The following is a 19417-nucleotide window of genomic DNA, read 5'->3' as shown; positions in this document are numbered from 1 at the left end:
TATACTATCCCTACACAGAAAAAAATTGCATGGGTTTCTCAAATACGTCGTCATGATAATTTTACTATATCCATCACTTAGTATTTTGAACCATGATTTGGTATTTTCCACCAGAAATCTAGGCGATAATACTACAACATAGTAATATTACTATGTGAAATTTGACAGCTCATAGTAATTTTCTCGTGCCTAAATTACCATGCACATGATACTCTGATATCGAACGATTCGTGTTTTAGCAATTACTATGCGCATTAGACTTAGTCGATTTGGGGTCATTTCTGAATTTCTCAAACCCTGGGGTCTAAAAAGCTTCATTTTGGTTCAAAACTCATCCACGATTTTTTGCAGAATTTTTAAGTAACGTTTACATGAGTAAATTTGAACTTTTAGGTTTGTATGGGAAAATTGAATTTTTTGTACTGAAAAATCAACATCATTTTTGTTTCTTCTGTGCCAGCTGATGTTTTTTAAGCCAATTTATACATTTCTTAACGGAAAACAACTCCGCTAAACAACTTTGTTCAAGACAGTAACTTCGTATCTTATTAGGCAAAAAAGTTATTAGCTGTTTAACAGGGGTATGTCTTTTCGCATTGATAAACAATCAATTCAATTGGAACCACTGCATGTGCCTCGTGAAGTATTAGGGCTAGGTGGGGTAATTATGAACAAAATTTCTTCATTTGGCACACTCACAGCCACCATATGTTTATTTCTTATCATAAATTCTGAAAACCTGCCAATATTAAATGTTTCCGTGCTCTTCATCATTCTGTAGAGCAACTTTTTTTTCTTGGTCGCAACCCACGTCCTTGAGATGTCTGTTCATAATTACCCCGTCTGTTCATATTTACCCCCCTGTCTAGGGGGTAATTATGAACACGGATTACGGACTTGGTATAACATTTTTGAAAAGTAACAGTATTAATATGTTACATTTACCCATAGTAAGCAGTGTATGGTGATTTTTTACTTAAAAAATTATGTTCATAATTACCCCAAAACCTGTTCATAATTACCCCGAATGCTGTTCATATTTACCCCGAGACTTGTCCAATATGATTTATATGGTGTCAGAAAATCTCAATTCAACACCAAATAACGAAAATAATTATCAGTAATAAGAAAATGGGGTTTTTTATAAAAACTCAATTCAATTCATGTATAAAACTTATAAAATAAACAAATGTAATCAAAATTTAGAGGTAAAACAACACCAAAAATAGCTATTTAGCGTTCTTTTGTATTGATTTTTTCTATCTTTTGTTTCGGGCGTTTAATTTCTTTGTTGCATCTTTTACGTTTTGGTTGGATTGTTTTTTTTTTCTGTTTCCTTGTTGTCGTCGCAGAACATTTTTATTTGATAGGACCTCTCCATACGAGTGAAATTTCAGGCGAGTTAGGTTCGATGATTTTTACATCCGTATAAAATGTTCTGTGCAGCAAACATCAAGTCTTCACCTTAATGTCGTGGGTTAGTCTTTTCAGGAATCATGAAATTGAAATTCAAAAATCTTTTAAGATGGTTGTTTCACGAAACACTCAAAAATTTTTTCTTTAATTAGTGAACACTGAACAGTCATTTTTTGCAAGGCTTGTCAGTTCTATATGATCGACTGTTTTGAAAATTATTTGCACTAAAAATATTTTTTCTCACTTCTACGAAATTCCACATTAGTTGTATTCTCTTAAAAAAAAAAGAGAAAATTTTCAACCAAAAAATATTCATTTTGTGTCAAATTGAAAAAAAAGTACCTATTCGAACAAATTAACATTGAGAAAAGTATCTAAGTATAAATATAAGACTGCAAGAAAATAGATTTTGTCTCTTTGTTATCCGGATGTAACACATTAACAATTATTATTTGCTATTATTCTAATGTACTAATTCACGTCGTACAATTTTTTTTATTCACAAATGGTTTTATTAAGGCATTTTACTTATAAAGTTTTCATGTGCCGGGAGTATTTTTCACGTCGTACAAACATACAGGAAAATGGAACTTTTTTTTATCTTTGCTTTGTGGACTTATTCACCTATTAAATTTAGCAAAGTTTTCCATATATTATACGGTTGACCACAGAGATTTAAAGTTGATTATAATGTTAAATTTCACGCGGTATTGAATAAAAGCTTGAGCAGCAAACATTTTGTAAACAAACGTTGAATTTTATTTTAAGTAAAATGAAACATTTCATCAAGTTTACTTTACAACCTTGTCATTTATCAGTAACAAGAAAACTGGTTTTGGAAGGACGTAAAACCTGTATCCGGTATTAGAGAACTATTCCTGGGATACAGATATTCGGTTTCGGTAAAACCAGTAACACTATCCATACGCATCACTCACTTAATCTAAGAAAACATTAGACTGCTTGTTTTCTATCAACAAAAAGCAAGTTCTTATCACTAATTTTTTAAACAAAATTAAGACTTTTTCAAATGTGGTTACGAATTGAGCTTTTTTTCAACATTTCAGTTTTATTCCCTTTTGAAATTTAATTTTGTGTTTTTTTCAAAGACTGATAAGAACTGGCATAGCTTTTTATTCTAAATCCGAATCTCGTTTTTAGAAAAAAAAATCAATTTCTCAAAAATTCAAAACTTAACACTCAACACATTTCGGACCTAATTTAAATATGCAATTCATTGAGTTTGTTCTAGTGGATTCTGTGATATAGAATGCCGAGTGTTGATGTTTCCCGGCTTAGATTCTTTCGCATTCCTTGATGTGTTAACTTACAGAAGGTGGTAGGGGGGTAGTTTTCTAAGGAAGAAGGGGGAAAGAGGTCTGGAAATGCTTGGGTAATTAGTGAATGGCCCCCTGAGTTGATGAATTAAACATTTGACCATCAAAAAGCCAAAGAAATGTCAGGAAATTAATAAGAACATGTGTTCATAATTACCCCATAGGACGAAAACTATGGGGTAAATATGAACAGTAATCTGTGAGTCAATGCGAATAAAATTTTTCAAAATTTCTTCAAAATCCAGACAAAGCATCAAAAACTGGATCTCAAACAGGTGATAACAACATTCCAGCTTGATTTCCTATGATCAGATATTCAAAACATTGAACATTGTCGAAAACGATTTTCGTTTCACAGGGTAATGGTTTTTTAAAACGTCTGAAATGATATCATTAGGATTTGAAAACAGATCGAAAACAGCTTATAGCTATCAATGGGATGTTGAACTACCACTTTTGGAACTTTTTGTGTTCATTCATCCCCCACAGCAGCGTGTATGGCACTTGTTCGGAATTACCCCGTGTTCATAATTACCCCACTTGACCCTACATGAAAAGTAGTAATGCAATACCTCGCTAGGTACCCAGCAGTGATGTCAATTGAATTTATTGTTTAACAATGCGAAAAGACATACCCCTGTTAAACAGCTAATAACTTTTTTGCCTAATAAGATACGAAGTTACAGTCTTCAACAAAGTTGTTCAGAAGAAAATTATAAATTGGTACACAAAACCATGAGCTGGCTCGGTTCAACAGAAGAAACAAAAATGATGTTGATTTTTCAGTACAAAATATTCAATTTTCCCATACAAACCAAAAAGTTCAATTTTACTCATGTAAACGTTACTTAAAAATTCTGCAAAAAATACTTGGATGAGTTTTGGATCAATAAATACGAAGCTTTTTAGACCCCAGGGTTTGAGAAACTCAAGAATGACCCCAAATCGACTCAGTCTAATGCGCATGATAATTTTGACACACCGCCATTTGTGCTGTCAAAAACACTGTGTTCAAGAAAATATCAACATTTTTTCTCATATAGTGGCTCGCGCAAAGTAATTTCGACATTGTGCCACAATGTGTTATTCATTTTTTTCCCGGATACAGTAATTTTACTATGCTTTGTTTAGATAAAAGCTGAACGTGACTGAACTTGGTAAATATTATTTTTTTAAATATTTGATCGAAAATTAGGTGGTTTTGATGAAATTTATTTTGTTTTGCTGGCATGGGAAATAAAATAGAGCTGGATCCGCCAAGGAACGCCACTTGAAAACATCGATTTTAAATATGTAAGTAACATAATCATATTTTTTATGTTATTTGAAATTTATTGATTTTTCTTGAAAATCTTTTCAGGGAGGGATCGACGTTTGAGATGGGGTGAAGTGAACTGAAAAAATGTAGTGATTTCTTTTGTTGTGTATATATGTTATAATAAAAATTGAATATGTAAACAAGTGTTTTGAATAAAAGCTTCGAAAACACCATGAAAGGGGTAAACACGCGATTTTTTCTTCGTCCGCGAAAATTTTATAAAATCCTCAATTAAACATCGGAAAATGGATAGAAAATTATCTAAAAGTGTATCAGAGTGAAGGCTGGGATAAAGTGTCAAAGTATCCACCGGCGAAATCTCGGTGAAATTGAAAGAGTTACTAGACGGGGAGGACAAGATTTCTGTTACCCAATATAGGCCAGAAACGTGTTTTTTTCGTGATCGTCATTGTACTAACTGTACTAACTGTACTACTGAGCATCAGCATCAGTCGGCTCCTGTCAACTGTCGAAGATTACCTTTTTGGTGAGATCCAACTTTTTTAACGATTTTAGACTTTTGCTTTGCATGATTTTTATTTAGAGTTTTTGTACATAAATCATATGAAGCGTTTGGTAGGGAGCTCCACGCATTATTCCTCCCCATGTTCCAGTATCTTTTGCGGTATTCACCACATGGTTGGCCTGGCCGTAGTAATCTCTGCAATGCATGTTTAAATGTAACAGAGATTACGTTGAAAAGAAAAATGAAGGACGCAAGTCTTCCATTTTCCAGGATGCTCACATGTTTTGGCTATGTAAGTAAAAGAAGAAGAAGAAGAAGAAGAAGAAGAAGAAGAAGAAGAAGAAGAAGAAGAAGAAGAAAACACCATGAAAGGGGTAAAATCCATTATGCTGCGGGGTAATAAGACCATGCAACGTGGTAAGTTAACTATTTAAATCCATCTACCTGTTCTAATTCCTATCATAACGCATACTGGTTTTATCATTAAACATATCAATTTTACTCTGCACGAAGTAAAACAACTCATCCTTTCATTGACAATTTTACTATGAATGCAGTCGAAATTACTATGCGCAGCCAAAATTAACACAAAGTAAAATTACTATGCGCATGGTAATATCAAGAACAAAACATTATTGACTCAAAAATATGGTTGCGTGTTGTTCATTTAAACCACGGATCTAGTAATTTTACTATGCTAAAAAAAAAGATAGAGTTGCATCTACCATCACGCATTAGTAGGCCAAGCGTGGTTCGCCCCACAAGCGAAAAATTTGCAGTGCGCATGAACGAATCAGTTATAACCGCTCATTTATTTATTTATTTAGGATAAAAAAATGGCAGTTTTTTTTCAAGGAAGTTTAACTGCCAGGGTCATTCTTCCCTACACTAAATATGGGCACAGCCCGTCATCCGAGCTAGTTAAAAATTATCGAACATACAATTGATTTCTTAAACATAGCACATATAGCTTCTTGATGGTCGGGATGCTTAAATAAAGGTCTATGACGCTGCTAATATTATTCCCCTTCCTCATGAAACGGAAAGCAGGTTCGTTGCGACTGTAGTTCGTCCTGCGATGGTCTAGCGCATAATGCCTGCGTCGTCTCAAATTCAAAGTCCTTTTGTTCGCTGTCAAGCGGGAACATAAAAACGTTGAATCCACCATGCCTCTATCAACCTCAAGAAAAAAGGTTAAATCATTTATGCGGTGCCTACTTTGACATTTTCACAATCTTTCATTTTCTTCTAACTTTCCATCCATCTATAAAAAAAAACTTCTCACTTCTCAGCGATAAGGCCGATAAATTAAGTAAAAATTTACGTTGATTAATCTCTTCATAAAATTTAAAAAAAAATTTTTGGAAAAAAATCGAAATAAACCCGATATCATAGCGTCGGTGGTAGTTCACTATCAGACGTATCGCAACCAAACTCCGGTTATAACGAACGCGATGATAACAAAGTGAGAAGGCACATCGATAGATGTGTTTTGGAAGAAATAATAACAATGATGAGTGAGTCTGATGATAAAAGTATGGATGCATCGGAAATCGAAGCATTGAATGATTCGATCAATCCTGTCGAATTTCTCGAATCTGATCCTAATCTTTCCTTAGAAAATTAAACCTTTTCGAATTTTTACAGCTGTTTGGCATTTTGTGTTAACAAGGTCGAAATAGATTATATGATTTCTAATCGGAACTAACAATAAAAACAAAACAATATAAAATATTGCGCGGTAGATGCAACTCTATCTGTATCTACCACTTCATAGTAGTTGACCCGTGTTGAACAAAAATTTGATATGTTATGAAAATGCCTTTAAATAAATTCTACTCGCTAATATTCATGATCTTCCATTTTCTCCTAACTTTCTATCCATACATATATGCAAAATTCATAAAAGTGGTAGAAATTTTGACATTTTAAAAATTTCACCATGCAAAAATGTTTTCAAGATCTTGGGGCGTTTTATTTTTTTACAACACTGTTTCTTTTTCAGCCGTATGTGATAGAAATATTGCTATTTTTGCATCACAGTATGCGAAAATACAACACGTGTTGTAAAAAAACTAGAAGGCCACAGATCTTGAAATTGTTTTTACATGGCAAAATTTTCCAAAATGTGCCGTAAGTGTCGAAATTTCTACCACTTTTTTCCAACACCAGTGAATTTACTCTAAGATGTCCCTACTCAAAAGGACATCTCTTTCCACAGCTAAGGCCGATAATTTAAGTAACCAACACAAATTACGGTGATTAATCTCTGCATAAAATTTAAATAATTTGGAGAAATTTATCACCTACATTTTCACATACGGATCAAGTGAATTTATATCGGCTTCTAATTGATTCCTGTAAGTCTAGCGAAAATTCACGTCATGAGCGTCCATGTGAAAATCCTGGCAAATTTATTGTTTCCTTTTCGGCTGATTGTAAACGTGTCTCCTAGTCCACTTTGTTGGCCGCAGTTGACCTTCTCAGCGGAATTTCCATCTCCTTCCACGCGTTCTCGTCTTTCGCCGATGTTCTTCTCTAGTTTCAGATCAAGTGCCTCGAAATTTTCCATTTCGTTTAGAAATTTTTAATCATTTTTGAGCACCAACCTACACCCATAGAAGAGCTTGCAAAACTCCAATGCCTATTCAGCAAATCTCTGTGCCGAAAATGCGCTGAAAACTGTATAAAAAATGATATGCTTGGGAAAGCTCTACTGGCATAAAGACTCGAGCTCCCAGGCAAAATGATGCATGACCACTACATTCAAGCGAAACAAGAAAAACATTTTAAGCTTTTCATTCTATTGGATAATACATCCCAAAAAATATAATGAGAATCGAACTTACTGCATCATCTCATCAACATTCCAGTCCAATATCTTTCCTAGTGCACCATCTGAGTCGGTTAGCACACGAAACTTTATTGCCATAGTCTTTCTGCCAGCGCCGATTACCAAAGAAAAAACGCTCTGCATTGGCCGTCTGGACAATTCCAGTTATTAGAAAGCTTATTAATGCCGGTCCGGCATAGAATCTTAAACAGATTATTCCAACTCCAGGGAAGTTCATTATTGGAGTAGAGTCTGATTTGTGGGTGTATATAAATGTATAAAAACTTAACTGTTAAAACACGAATATCGACTATCTTATTTCAGAGGGATGAGGTATCATAATTCTGTTTTTTTTTTACTCTGACAATCTCTTGCTAGCCGCTGTCACTTCCGCCCAGACAGGAACTGTGTACTCGACGACGACGATGACCCGTAACTTGTTGCATGTCGGACAACGTTTTGTACCTGCCGCGTAAATGCATAGCGTGAAATCGACCATTGCAGTGATCACTATTTTTTCTGCTCATTACACTATGGTGCTGCTAGACACCGACATGATTCGAAATCAACATCAACAGCTGCCACCGGAACTATTTGTGTAAAATGTGTGTTACATCGGATAACACGTGTATGCTCATGTGTATAGTCACGTCCAGTATTAGACCGTTTCAAGCTTAATTTTTTTTCGATTTTTATTTAAATTGATCAAGCAAGCATTTCAAGAATTCAAGTTAAACTTCCAAAAATTTAAGGTTTTGAATTAATGAATCACGCAACTTAGTGGTGGGTTCAAATTTGGCGCCATGTAATCTGAACGGACCCGGTTGGTGTCAACATGTTGTTGAAAATCTGATCTGACTAATTCTGGAAAATAGTTAGGCAGACTCAGAGACGACGACGGCCCAGCAGCAGCTTGAGCTTTTAAGATTAATTTATGCGCAATGATGCCGCGATATACGAGATGCGACGAACGATTGTGTCTCCCCCAAGCCAATTGTCGTGTCTCGAGTCATGGGCTTAGTTGTTTTGAATACACATCCACTTAAGTAGATATCTACAATTAGATTCGTTGGGATTTGCAAGTATTTTGTTTTGCAGGTGTGATGAAACAGCGTAAGGGCATGTTCTATGGGAAGCGCAGGGTAATAACTTAACTTAACTGCACACACCGGACTGATTTGAATATGAATGAAATTAACGGTGGTGTTGAAATAATGGACGGAGTTAAACAACGAAAAAAAAAATCTATTTATTATTGTTTCCAATCTTCCCGGCTTAAAAAGTATAATGTGCTTTCGTTTTTGGCAACACGCTCGAAAACTTTGTGTTGCTAAAATCGAAGTTTTTTTTTTAAACTTGCTTGTTACTTTTTTAATGAGTAGAAATAAACCATTGTTATTACTATTGACGCCATTTTTGATAATGTTTTGATAATTTTAAATCATTTTTTTTTGTTACATTTGTCATGTTTAAGATACATTTTGATCTTTTTTATGCTTACATTTTTTTAGTCTTATCACATTTGTCACTTTATATGTTTTTTTAGATATTTTTTACATGTTTAGTTTGGTTTTTTATTTGTTTTCTTTTTTTAAATTTTATCATATGTTTCTATTTGCCGTCATTTTTGCGAATCTAATGGAATCTTTCTCTGTTCTTGTTGTTTGTTATTTTATCAACATTCAAGAACGTTAAAACTAAGTAAGGGTGTATGGAAAAATTATATAAAGCTTAGTTCTTTTAGAAATGGGACACTTTCATTTGCTAATAGCTCGTTTACTAGTTATCGGATATTCAAAATTTTGACAGCATTTTGTGTCTGTAAAAAGTACTATTCGACCTATTTTTTTCAAAATTTAAAATTTACGCGTTTTTGAATTATGTACGATGCAAGAGGAAAAGAAAAAAATAATTTTGCACAGTTTCCTTTAAAATTCGTCATTATCAAATTGTTAGCTGACAAAACCGTTGATTGACACTGTCAATAATGTCCACAAAGTTCAAATCAAGCATTGAAGTGAAGCACATGATCGGCAACTACGGTTGAGGGTCATCTGGGAAGTCAAGTCTCATACCAGCATTTTTAATTTTCAATAAGCGAAAAACTAAGAATAGATCGCTAAAATGTCCAAAACAATTTTCTCCGATAAGCTGAAAGTGTTGCCTAATGATGACTCATTCAAACCCAACCTCAAACAACCATTTTTTGCTAGTTCCAGAGCTCGTAAGCTGTAAAGCCGGCACCGAGGCTATGGGACAAAAGATTTCTGATGATCGACAGAACTTATGAAATACCCTATTTTAAATAAATTCCAGCGTTTGAATCCTATACCATGTCTGCTCGTTGCAAGATCCCGAGTAGATTAAAGTATGTATTTGCTGGTTATTTTGTATAAAATTATAATGATTTGCTAAAATTCTGCTCCTGCGAAAAGAAACAAAACATTTCAAAACGAAACTTTGGTTTTCGCTGTTTTTAAAAGCCTAAAAAGAGTAATCTTGTATGTACCACCCGCAACCTACGATTTATACTAACTATCTTCTTATAACATCTTATGATGGTTTTACATCGTTATTGTCAGATTTTGTCAGAAGAAATTCCATTAAAAACGTTCAAAAATGTGGTCAAAAATAATCAAATTTGTTCATTTCGAAACTACTGTATCCACTCAAATGCTTCCAGTTTCTTTTAAAAGAGAAGTATTGGAGCGAAAAGTAGAAAAAATTGAAGAAGGAGAGTGAAGCCACCTAAAATATAGATTTGATAAAGTATAAGTTGGAAAAACTGATCAATACCATGACTGAAAAAAGTGTGCGCCGGCCAATGGGAGATACCAAGAATAAAATAGAAATTTCTCTAACAAAAAACGATAAATAATTTTTTTGAAATTTTTTCATGAAATATCATAACATTACCTTCATTTTCTTCATAGAAAGTATTTCGATCAAGCGAATGGTTTTTGAGATACACGCATTCGTAACTGTCCCATTTCTAAAAGAACTACGCTTTAGGTCCTGTAAAAGCGGATAATATTAGGTGATGTTATTTAAAAAAAAATCATTCAATTGTGCCAAAATCGAAGGTTGCCAAAATCAAATGGGGTCTGTACATATATGTATTTAGCTCTATTATTCAGTTGACTACATCGAGTTGAATTTGCTACTAGATTATACGGTAGAAAACGCTCATCGTGCCCCGATTGATAGTGCTTTGTTCATCCCGAGTCAACAAATTTAAGTAAAAACGCGTTTTAAAATTGATTAAGGTGAAAAATCAAAAATTGTATGATGGTACAATGTGTACATAATGTTGCAGTGCGTACGTTATAGATCAGGATGATTTTAATGTCATAAAAGCTTATTACGTGGTGCTCAAAAATTATAATATTTTCGTCACTTGAGAACCTAGCTGGTTTTTTTCTTAATATCACAGTAAAGATGATAGGAAGATTTCTTTTTTGGCGAAGAATTAATACTGTAGGAAGTACGAAACAAATCCGCATGAAAATTTATTTGAGAAAATACGTACTTTTGTAGAAAAGAAGTGTGCTTATTATGCCCCGGGTGCTCGTTTTGCCCTTATCTCCCCAAAAAATTTTTTTGCAAAAAAGTATCACTGTTGGGGCTTAATGAGAACCTCCTTTGGGCAGTGTAAGCTCCATTAATCGGGCCATGATGAGTGTTTTTTGCTGTAAAATCTTGCAGCGAATTCAACTCGATGAATTGGAGAGCTACAGCTTGACTAGTTTCATCTGACAATTTGACCTATTGGTAAGATGTCGGAGAGATAATCAGAGCACTCGAGTTCGATTCCCGGTCGTGGCATTTTTTTATTTGCCATCAGATGCAAACAAGTCAAGCTGTAGCTCTATAATTCAGTTGACTAAAGTATTAATTTTTCAGCAAAAAAAAATCTCCTTATCAACAAAGAAGTGCGAAACTAATCCTTATGAAAACTTACTTAAGGGGGGGGGGGGGGGGGGTAGGGTCTAACGGGTATAAAAAAAACACCATTTTCACGATTTTTTTCTAGAGCTATCGTTCAAACAAATGTATTCAATTTTTTGGCATTATACAAAGAATTGTTAAAAGATTTTTTCGTAGAAAAATATTGAAAAATGAGCCGGTGACGGAGCATTTTCGAGGATGCCTTTTAGAAAACAGGATTTGCGGTGGACACTGTATCTCAGCACAGAATCTGAAGTCAAAAAATCAGAGCAAAATATTTTTAATAGATGTTTTTCTGGACCCCAACGTTTTTATTTAACTTAAAAATATTTTTATGAAATTTTTGTGGCTGTTTGAAGTAAAAACTACGATTTTTCACTTAAAAATCCGCCATTTTTCACCTCTAAAATCCCCCCAAAGTAAAAAAATCAAAAAATAAACACGTTGGGGTCTGGTATTTTATATGTAGAAAATATGTTCCAATTTTGAAAAGAATCGGATAAGTAGTTTTCAAATGACGATGTCCACGGACTTTAAAAACGTGCTTTCGAGAAAACCGCGTTTAAAGTTTCTGCTCTTGCTTTCTTGCAGTATTAGATAGGAGGAGATAAAGGCCTATAACTTCTACAGTTTTGCTTCAATTGACTTGAAAATTTGACACAACATTCTTGAAATGTTTTGCAATAAGAAAATAAAAAAAATAAAAAAATCGATTTTTTGAGAGTGTTAGACCCTACCCCCCCCTTAAGAAAATACGTACTTTCGTAGTAATGAGGAGTGCTTACTATGCCCCGGGTGCTCGTTATGCCCTTATCTGCTTTATCAAGAAATAATACTATTTTAAACCGATTTGACAGTTATTAATTTGTATTCAATAATGGCAAATAATGAATTTTGTTTAAAAATTTAAGGTATTTGTTTTGTTTTCATAAAAAACTAAATGTTTTCAAGTACAAATATTTCCCAGCAAACATGAAATTGTAACATAAATGATAACTTAAGTCGTTTACGATGGAGATGTGAATCGCAATTCCAACTGCATAGTGAAAAATCGTATAAAATGTCGTCTAAAACAGTTTGAATCGGATATGATAGGAAGTCTACCATAATGGTAAATTTTGAAATGATTTTGCTCCCGCGCGGGATTCAAGTGAGAAAACCTTCGTCATGTTCTCTCTGCAACCAACAGTGCATCTGGTATAAGGACTAAAAATCAGATGGAAACTGAGGATTATTGACCAATGAAAAAAACTGGATAATATTATCGCTGGCAATGATTTGAAGACTATGAGAGAAAAATCTTGCGCTCTCTTGCAAAAAATTTGATATGTAATGATAATGCTTCTAAATACTACCCGCTCATTTTCACCATCTATCATTTCTTCAAACTTTCTATCCATAATTTCATAATCTTAGGATGTCCCTACTGAAAAGGACATCACTTTTCACCGATAAGGCCGATAAAATTAAGCTTTTTTTTACATTTTACCTAATAACTTCATCTACACATCATTGACTTCTTCGTGCTTATGAATCAATTTTCATGAAAATTGTCATAAAATTGCTCAAGTTGTGTCCCATTTCAAGTTGATTTTGCATGGGAGCCTCCCTTCCATAAAAATTGAGATTCTCGAGGCTATTATACAAACCATCTCCGACCCGAAAAATTCTCGGATACCAAATTTTCAAAAGTACCACTCCGACCGTCCGTTTTTACGTGATGATGTACAAAGAAAACGCCTCCATTTTTGTATATAAGACAGCAAAAGGATATGATTTTGTATGAGAGCCCCCGTTTTATAAAAAGTAAGATTCTCGAAACTATTATACAAACCATCTCTGACCTGAAAAACACTTGGGTACCAAAATTTTACTTGATTCCGACCGTCCAGTTATACGTGATGATGTTACAAAAAAACTCTCCATTTTTATATGAAAGATAAATAATTTTTAAATTTAAAGCTTTAATCCGCATTACATTTTAAAACTTTCAACACATTACATGAACGCGATGTTTTGAGTTTTAATGATATGAAAGTGAATTAAATATTTGGATTTGAATTTTAAATTTTGCAATTCCTGATTTTCTCTGATTGTTATTTGGATTCTGAAATTTTGTATTTGAACTGTATTTTAAATTTGATAGTACGATTTTAATTTCACACTGTTGATTGTAGATCTGAATAAAATCCGATTTTAGGTTCTGAATTTCACTATTTAACTGTCTGCATAGCCATAGAATTTGAATTTATTTCTGTTGTATTTTTTTTTAAATAATTCATATTCTTTGTCTAAAGTCTTATTGTCACTTCCCAATAGTCATGAGGGAAATATTTGTTCTGCTTTCGATGAAGCTCATACCAAGTGATTTGCTAAAATGACAAGAGTTTCAATATTCATCTTTAATTTTTTTCAATTCAGAGATTTTCGGGCGGTGATAGATTTACAAAATAAATTATAATTGTAATTTTGCATTTACAGCTCTAATCAGCATTTGAATTATTATTAGTTGATTTTCGATAAATTGATTCGTTCTTCCGCAATGTTTGCACGTGATAAATTACCAATTATTGTTTGAAGATATCAGGCATGATGGTTATTTGAAGGAAATATAACGAACACTTCACAGTATCTTTGTATGCTTAAAATATTATGTGTTCTCTGGGACATCATAGGAAAAAAAATTGATTCATAGGGTGCCCCGTGAAAAACTGCCCCGACCTCCTCGATGGCTTATTCCAGCCATATTCCTCACTATAACTTAAAAGTCTAATCCTCCACTATAACATGGATGGTTTGTCGAAGCCTTGATAATATTTAACAGCACTGCCGTTTCAACAGAATGAGGAGGTTAGGTTGAAATCTCTAAAGAATCCTGCAGTTGGAATAGAATCGTCCACCTCAGGACTTTTCCGCTTTTCTGCAGAGCACAAAATTCTTAATTTCAGATTCTAGAATCAAATATTTAAGTACTTAATAGGATACTTCGAAATTTTATTTTATACAAATCTACTAAAGTTTTTCGGCCAAGGAATCAACATCGTTTTCTTTTCGCGTATAACTTGTTTTAAAAATTATTAATAATAATTAAAATGAGAATTTATGAAAAGTGGAGTACCCAAGTAACAATTTAGGTTTTATAAGGGACCCCATACCAACTATAAATTAAAGCTATAAAACCTCGTCCGGTTATGTAAGGATCTATAAAACTGCAATACAACGCTTAGTAGCACAAAAAGGCTTTTCTGCGGTAGGTTCTGCAGAGCAAATAATAAAACCTTGCCAATCCAAATCAACTTTCAGAGTTCTGTGTGAATTTCGCTTATAAAACCTATTTATTATATTACTTTCATCTACAAATAATTCTGCTCCGGAATTGGGGTTTCAATAATAATTTACAAAACAATTGAATCTTATTCAAATCAAAAATGAAAAAAAACAAAGCACAAAGGATATCTTAATTCTTTAGGTAATTTAATGCTATTTTCTAAGCCGGAATGCTCAATACCTGCTATTTATTTACTTGCGCTTTCAAATTTACCGCAAATAGGTATGAGAAAATTTGGGAAAAATTGTGGGCCTGCTGTAAATCGTTCTTTCAAACAATAAAAAACCGATTAAATAGATCGAATAAATATTGCTTTCAATTATTGAATCATCTTTTGGTTTGTAAATAAATTTTAAAACATTATCTCAGCAATAAGGATATCCAAATTTATAATGCGTGGGTTAGGTGATAAGGGTTAATCTCTTAAATAGAAAGATGTCAATTATAAATTCACCATTATTTGTCTAACAAATGGCGCTAATATATGAAATTAATAAAAGCCGTTATTGAACTCTTAAAAAACGATTTTGCTTTCTGAAAACTGCTTATAAAACTATTTTTCTTTTAAATAACCTTTTTGTCTTATAAACGTGTGTGAAATTTGAAAAGGAAGCTTGAATGCCCAAGTAACAATTTAAGTTTTATAAGTAGCTGGAAGGGCGCTTCAATGCCTAGCTATAAAACAACGTTTAGTTATATAAACCCCATTAAAACATTTATAAAACACCTATAAGTGTGAAAAGGCCCACCTACAGGAGGTTCTGAAGTAAAACTTATAAGTGCCTTATACAACCATATGGATTCAAAAGGGCTTTGCCAAAGACCGGTTCAAGATAAATTCTTCTAGTGACAGATGAGAGAATCATTCATGAAAAAATGTGTTTGATAAAGGTTTTTTAATTGAATTTATTAAAATAAAATAATCTGGCTGAATTCACAAAAAAATTATTTTATGTTTCACTCGACTAAGACTCATGAAGAACAACTAATATTATCGAATTATTATCTCAATTAGTTTATGGATTTCTTAATGGATAAAGTTACTGCGCTTCAAATTTTATCGGGTAATATTTCGAAATACTTTCAAATAATCCGCGCTCTCTTGTAATCTTTCAAAATAAGAGACTTAATTTAATAAATTTTTAAATATTTTATGCACCTAATTAATATTTCATCCTTATTTAGTCCACAATATCAGTATTTTATATAATGATATCAGTATTTCTGGTAATTTGTGGTAATTGACACTACAAACCATCATATTCGATGAGATTTTCATGAAAAATTTTATTATTTCATCAGAAGGTGGCCATTTTTTTAAATACCTTTTGAGCTTGAAAAAATCATTAATAAGTCGAAGTTTTCTGTACGAATGCCATTTGAAGAACAATTCTTCTTCCAAAAAACTTTTTTACCCCTTATAAAACCAAAAGATCTTTTTTCGGATCGTTATAAGTGTTTTTATCTCAGTGCAGCTGTCACTGCGAAATTAAAACAAAACAAAAAAAAATCTTTCGCAGACCACCAATAAAACTTAAACTGGAAAGAGTTTCTCCGAAAAAAGGCTACCGCAAGTTCAGCTCGATATCGTTTTCTGTGCCCAATTTGAAGTTAAAATATACGAAAAATCGACGAGAATGTTCCGATATTCGAGGAAGGCTGTTGCCGATCGGGACCGGTTCCATCCAGAACCAGAGCAAAGGCTGCACGGGAAAGTTACAACATTTCTGATTGCCCAGGTAAAAAGTTCAATCGCTTTTCATATTGAATATGAAAAAAATAATAGCTCTCCGTTTTACAGGTTCGTCTGCAATTCCTGGGACACAGCTGGCTGCCGATGGATAAAAATCGACAGCACAAACCGGGTGAAAGTATGCTGCGTGGACATCGGGAGCTGGGAGTATGTATTTAATTTTTGGTGGCCGAAACCGTGCACTACTGACCACTTGGTGTTCATAAATCGAAGATTTCGATACCGGTGGACCAACAAAAATAAGGCAGGAATCGCTGTAGTGATCGGAAACAGATGCATGAAAAAAAAAGTTTATAATTTAAGCTTGTGCTGGATTGTAGTGAGAATTCGTTTGTGAACAATATAAATTTATTGATTATACAATGTGTTTTATTCAACTATCTTCTGGTGAAATATTTTTTTATTTGATAAATAATATTAACAAATTGAGAACCGTGAAAATTCCGCTGAAAAAAAACTGCTGAAAAGTTCTCCGAAGACAGAAATCTAAGCTGAACACCAACCCGGCGAAAAACGGCTACCGCAAACTTGGCACAACGGTTCTATCCCCCTATCTCGGTCTTATCTTTTTCTGAATATCATCCGATCTTGTGGTATTATTAATATATTCAATTTTTGCTAGCGGCCAGGATTGTAGAAAATTATTTCGCTGCCATTGTTGTTTACATTTGCATCGGTTTCAAGTGTCATTCTTAATGAGGTATTTTTCAAGGCCTTTTTGATTTATTTTTATTTCGGTTCTAGAGCAAGGTTTTAATATTGCTTTAAAGCGACCTTCAAAACCATTAAACACACGGTTAATAAAAATTACAAGATTTCGATCGAGAACTTATAATGAGGTCATATAGTGGTTGTGTAGCTATCCTGAAGATCGTTTATATAATGATCTTTTCAAAATACGCTTTACAGCCATTAACGCTTATTCAATCCCTTAATAAAACTTTCTTTTTTTGTTATAAAACCATTATGGATTTAAATTGTTGCTTGGGTGGTATTCTATAAACCGACAAAGTTAAATAACATTCTGTAAGTCTTTCCCTCAAAACTGAGTCAGGCTTAATGAGTTTCTTTGAAGCATTTATAAAACCTCTTAGATTTGAGTATGTTTGGCGGATAATTAAAAGACAAATTTTTAAATCATTTATAATTTTTTTTATTGAGTTGAAAAATATAACATAATGCACCATATGTTTTTCTTATAGCACACTTTAAAATTTTTAGGATCATCTTTCGATTAATTTCGCGAAAAAATATAACAAATCTGCGACTGAGAACAAACAAAATACTTCACTTACACCTGAGATTCCTTCATAACATTACGCACTCTTATCAGATAATAAATTATGCTGCATGACGTTCCTGGTGATTGGAAAGATAAATTTCGCCCTTTATTGTTCCCAGATGATGCGAAATTACAGATTTTTCCACAGAAAACCTTCCATTGTTGACATTATGGTCGATTGAGAGACTGTTGTAATCCAATTATTCGACCGAATAACTTTTATAAAACTTTTACAGCGTATAGAAGTTTAAGTTCCTTATAAACGGTTTATAGACGCCACAAAAAGTTATTTATTTGCATGTTTAAAACCGAAGTCACTTGTAATGACCGTATAAAAACACGAATACTAGGAATTGGTTTGAAAGGGCTTTTATAAATCTGAACAGGTTCATAGGAAGGTATAATTAAACATTTTCAAATTCTTTATCTGTTCAAAAATAAAAATGTTTTATAGGACACTCAAAGTGCCTAATAAAAATCAAATCTCAAAAGTTTAATGTTGTTATATAAGTTGGATATATAATGGGCGTGTAGATGTCCTAGAGACTAGTTGTTAAAAGGTTATTATTAAATGATTTTTAAACCAATAATAGATATTATACGTCCTTTATAAACTAGCGTTCAAAAATTATAAAACCAATCTGAATTTTGTGTGTTACTTGGGTAGCGCAATCTGATGGCACAATTGCCTAGCTTCCTGGGCTAGCTAAAAAGGTTTGCGAAGAATGAAAATGGAGTGACCCGTCTGTTAGTCTGTGGTTGAATGTTTTTTTGAATAATGAGTCGAATTACTCAATACATATTTCATTTAAAATTAAGATTTGAGACTTGGAACATTGTGTCATTTTAAATCATTTCTTTTTTATGAAGGTTAATTCATAACGTAAATCATAGAAACAACATAAACAAATTTATTTTATCTGATTATCGCTAGATCCAGATTCATCTTTCTCTATTTAATGCTATGTAAATCTAAAAAACCTGGTTATTTGAAGGCATACTAAACCTGCCAAAGACTTTTTAAGTCTCTTCTGAGTTGCATGGCTTGATTGATTCATTCCAGGAAATGCGACTTTATTTATACGAATTTACTATGAGCCAGCTTTTAACTCCTTTGAAGCCAATGAATGTACAGTAGGTCTCCGTTCATCCGAGATAGAGGGAAGAGAGACCACCTAGGATAAGTGATACCTTGGATTACGCGAATTACATTGAAACCCATATTGTGTCGCCAGTCCAGCGCTGTAAAATCAGTTGAGCGACAATGGATTTTTTTCGGAGTAGGTACGTTAAACCTAACGTCGGAAGTAGTGCGCTGGAATCGTACGGTGACCCGCCATCCAGCGCACTACTTCCGACGTTAGGTTTAACTTACCTACTCCGAGAAAAATCCATTGTCGCTCAACTGATTTTACAGTTTTTCCCTGTAACGACAATACCCTTTTTTCTTCGGTTTTACATATTATCCAGGCGCATAGTTTTGCATGGATCTTGTCTCAAGATTCTTGTGTGAACAAAATTGTATGCATAACGCGAAAGTTGCTTACTATAAACATCCTGTTGACAAGTTTTATTTTTCAAGAGCGCATTTTCTAACGCGTCCAAATATGTTGATCACTCAATCTCAATCATAATCAACAATGGTACCTATTTTTTGCCGTTAAAACGCTCTTAATTTGATGCTCCCGGCTATTAACGAAAAATCTGTACCATCAACATCTTTGAATCTGTTCAAA

The sequence above is a fragment of the Uranotaenia lowii genome, chromosome 1 (genome assembly GCF_029784155.1).
Source record: "Uranotaenia lowii strain MFRU-FL chromosome 1, ASM2978415v1, whole genome shotgun sequence".
Taxonomy (NCBI): Eukaryota; Metazoa; Arthropoda; class Insecta; order Diptera; family Culicidae; genus Uranotaenia; species Uranotaenia lowii.
Note: the sequence above shows the minus strand (reverse complement) of the source record.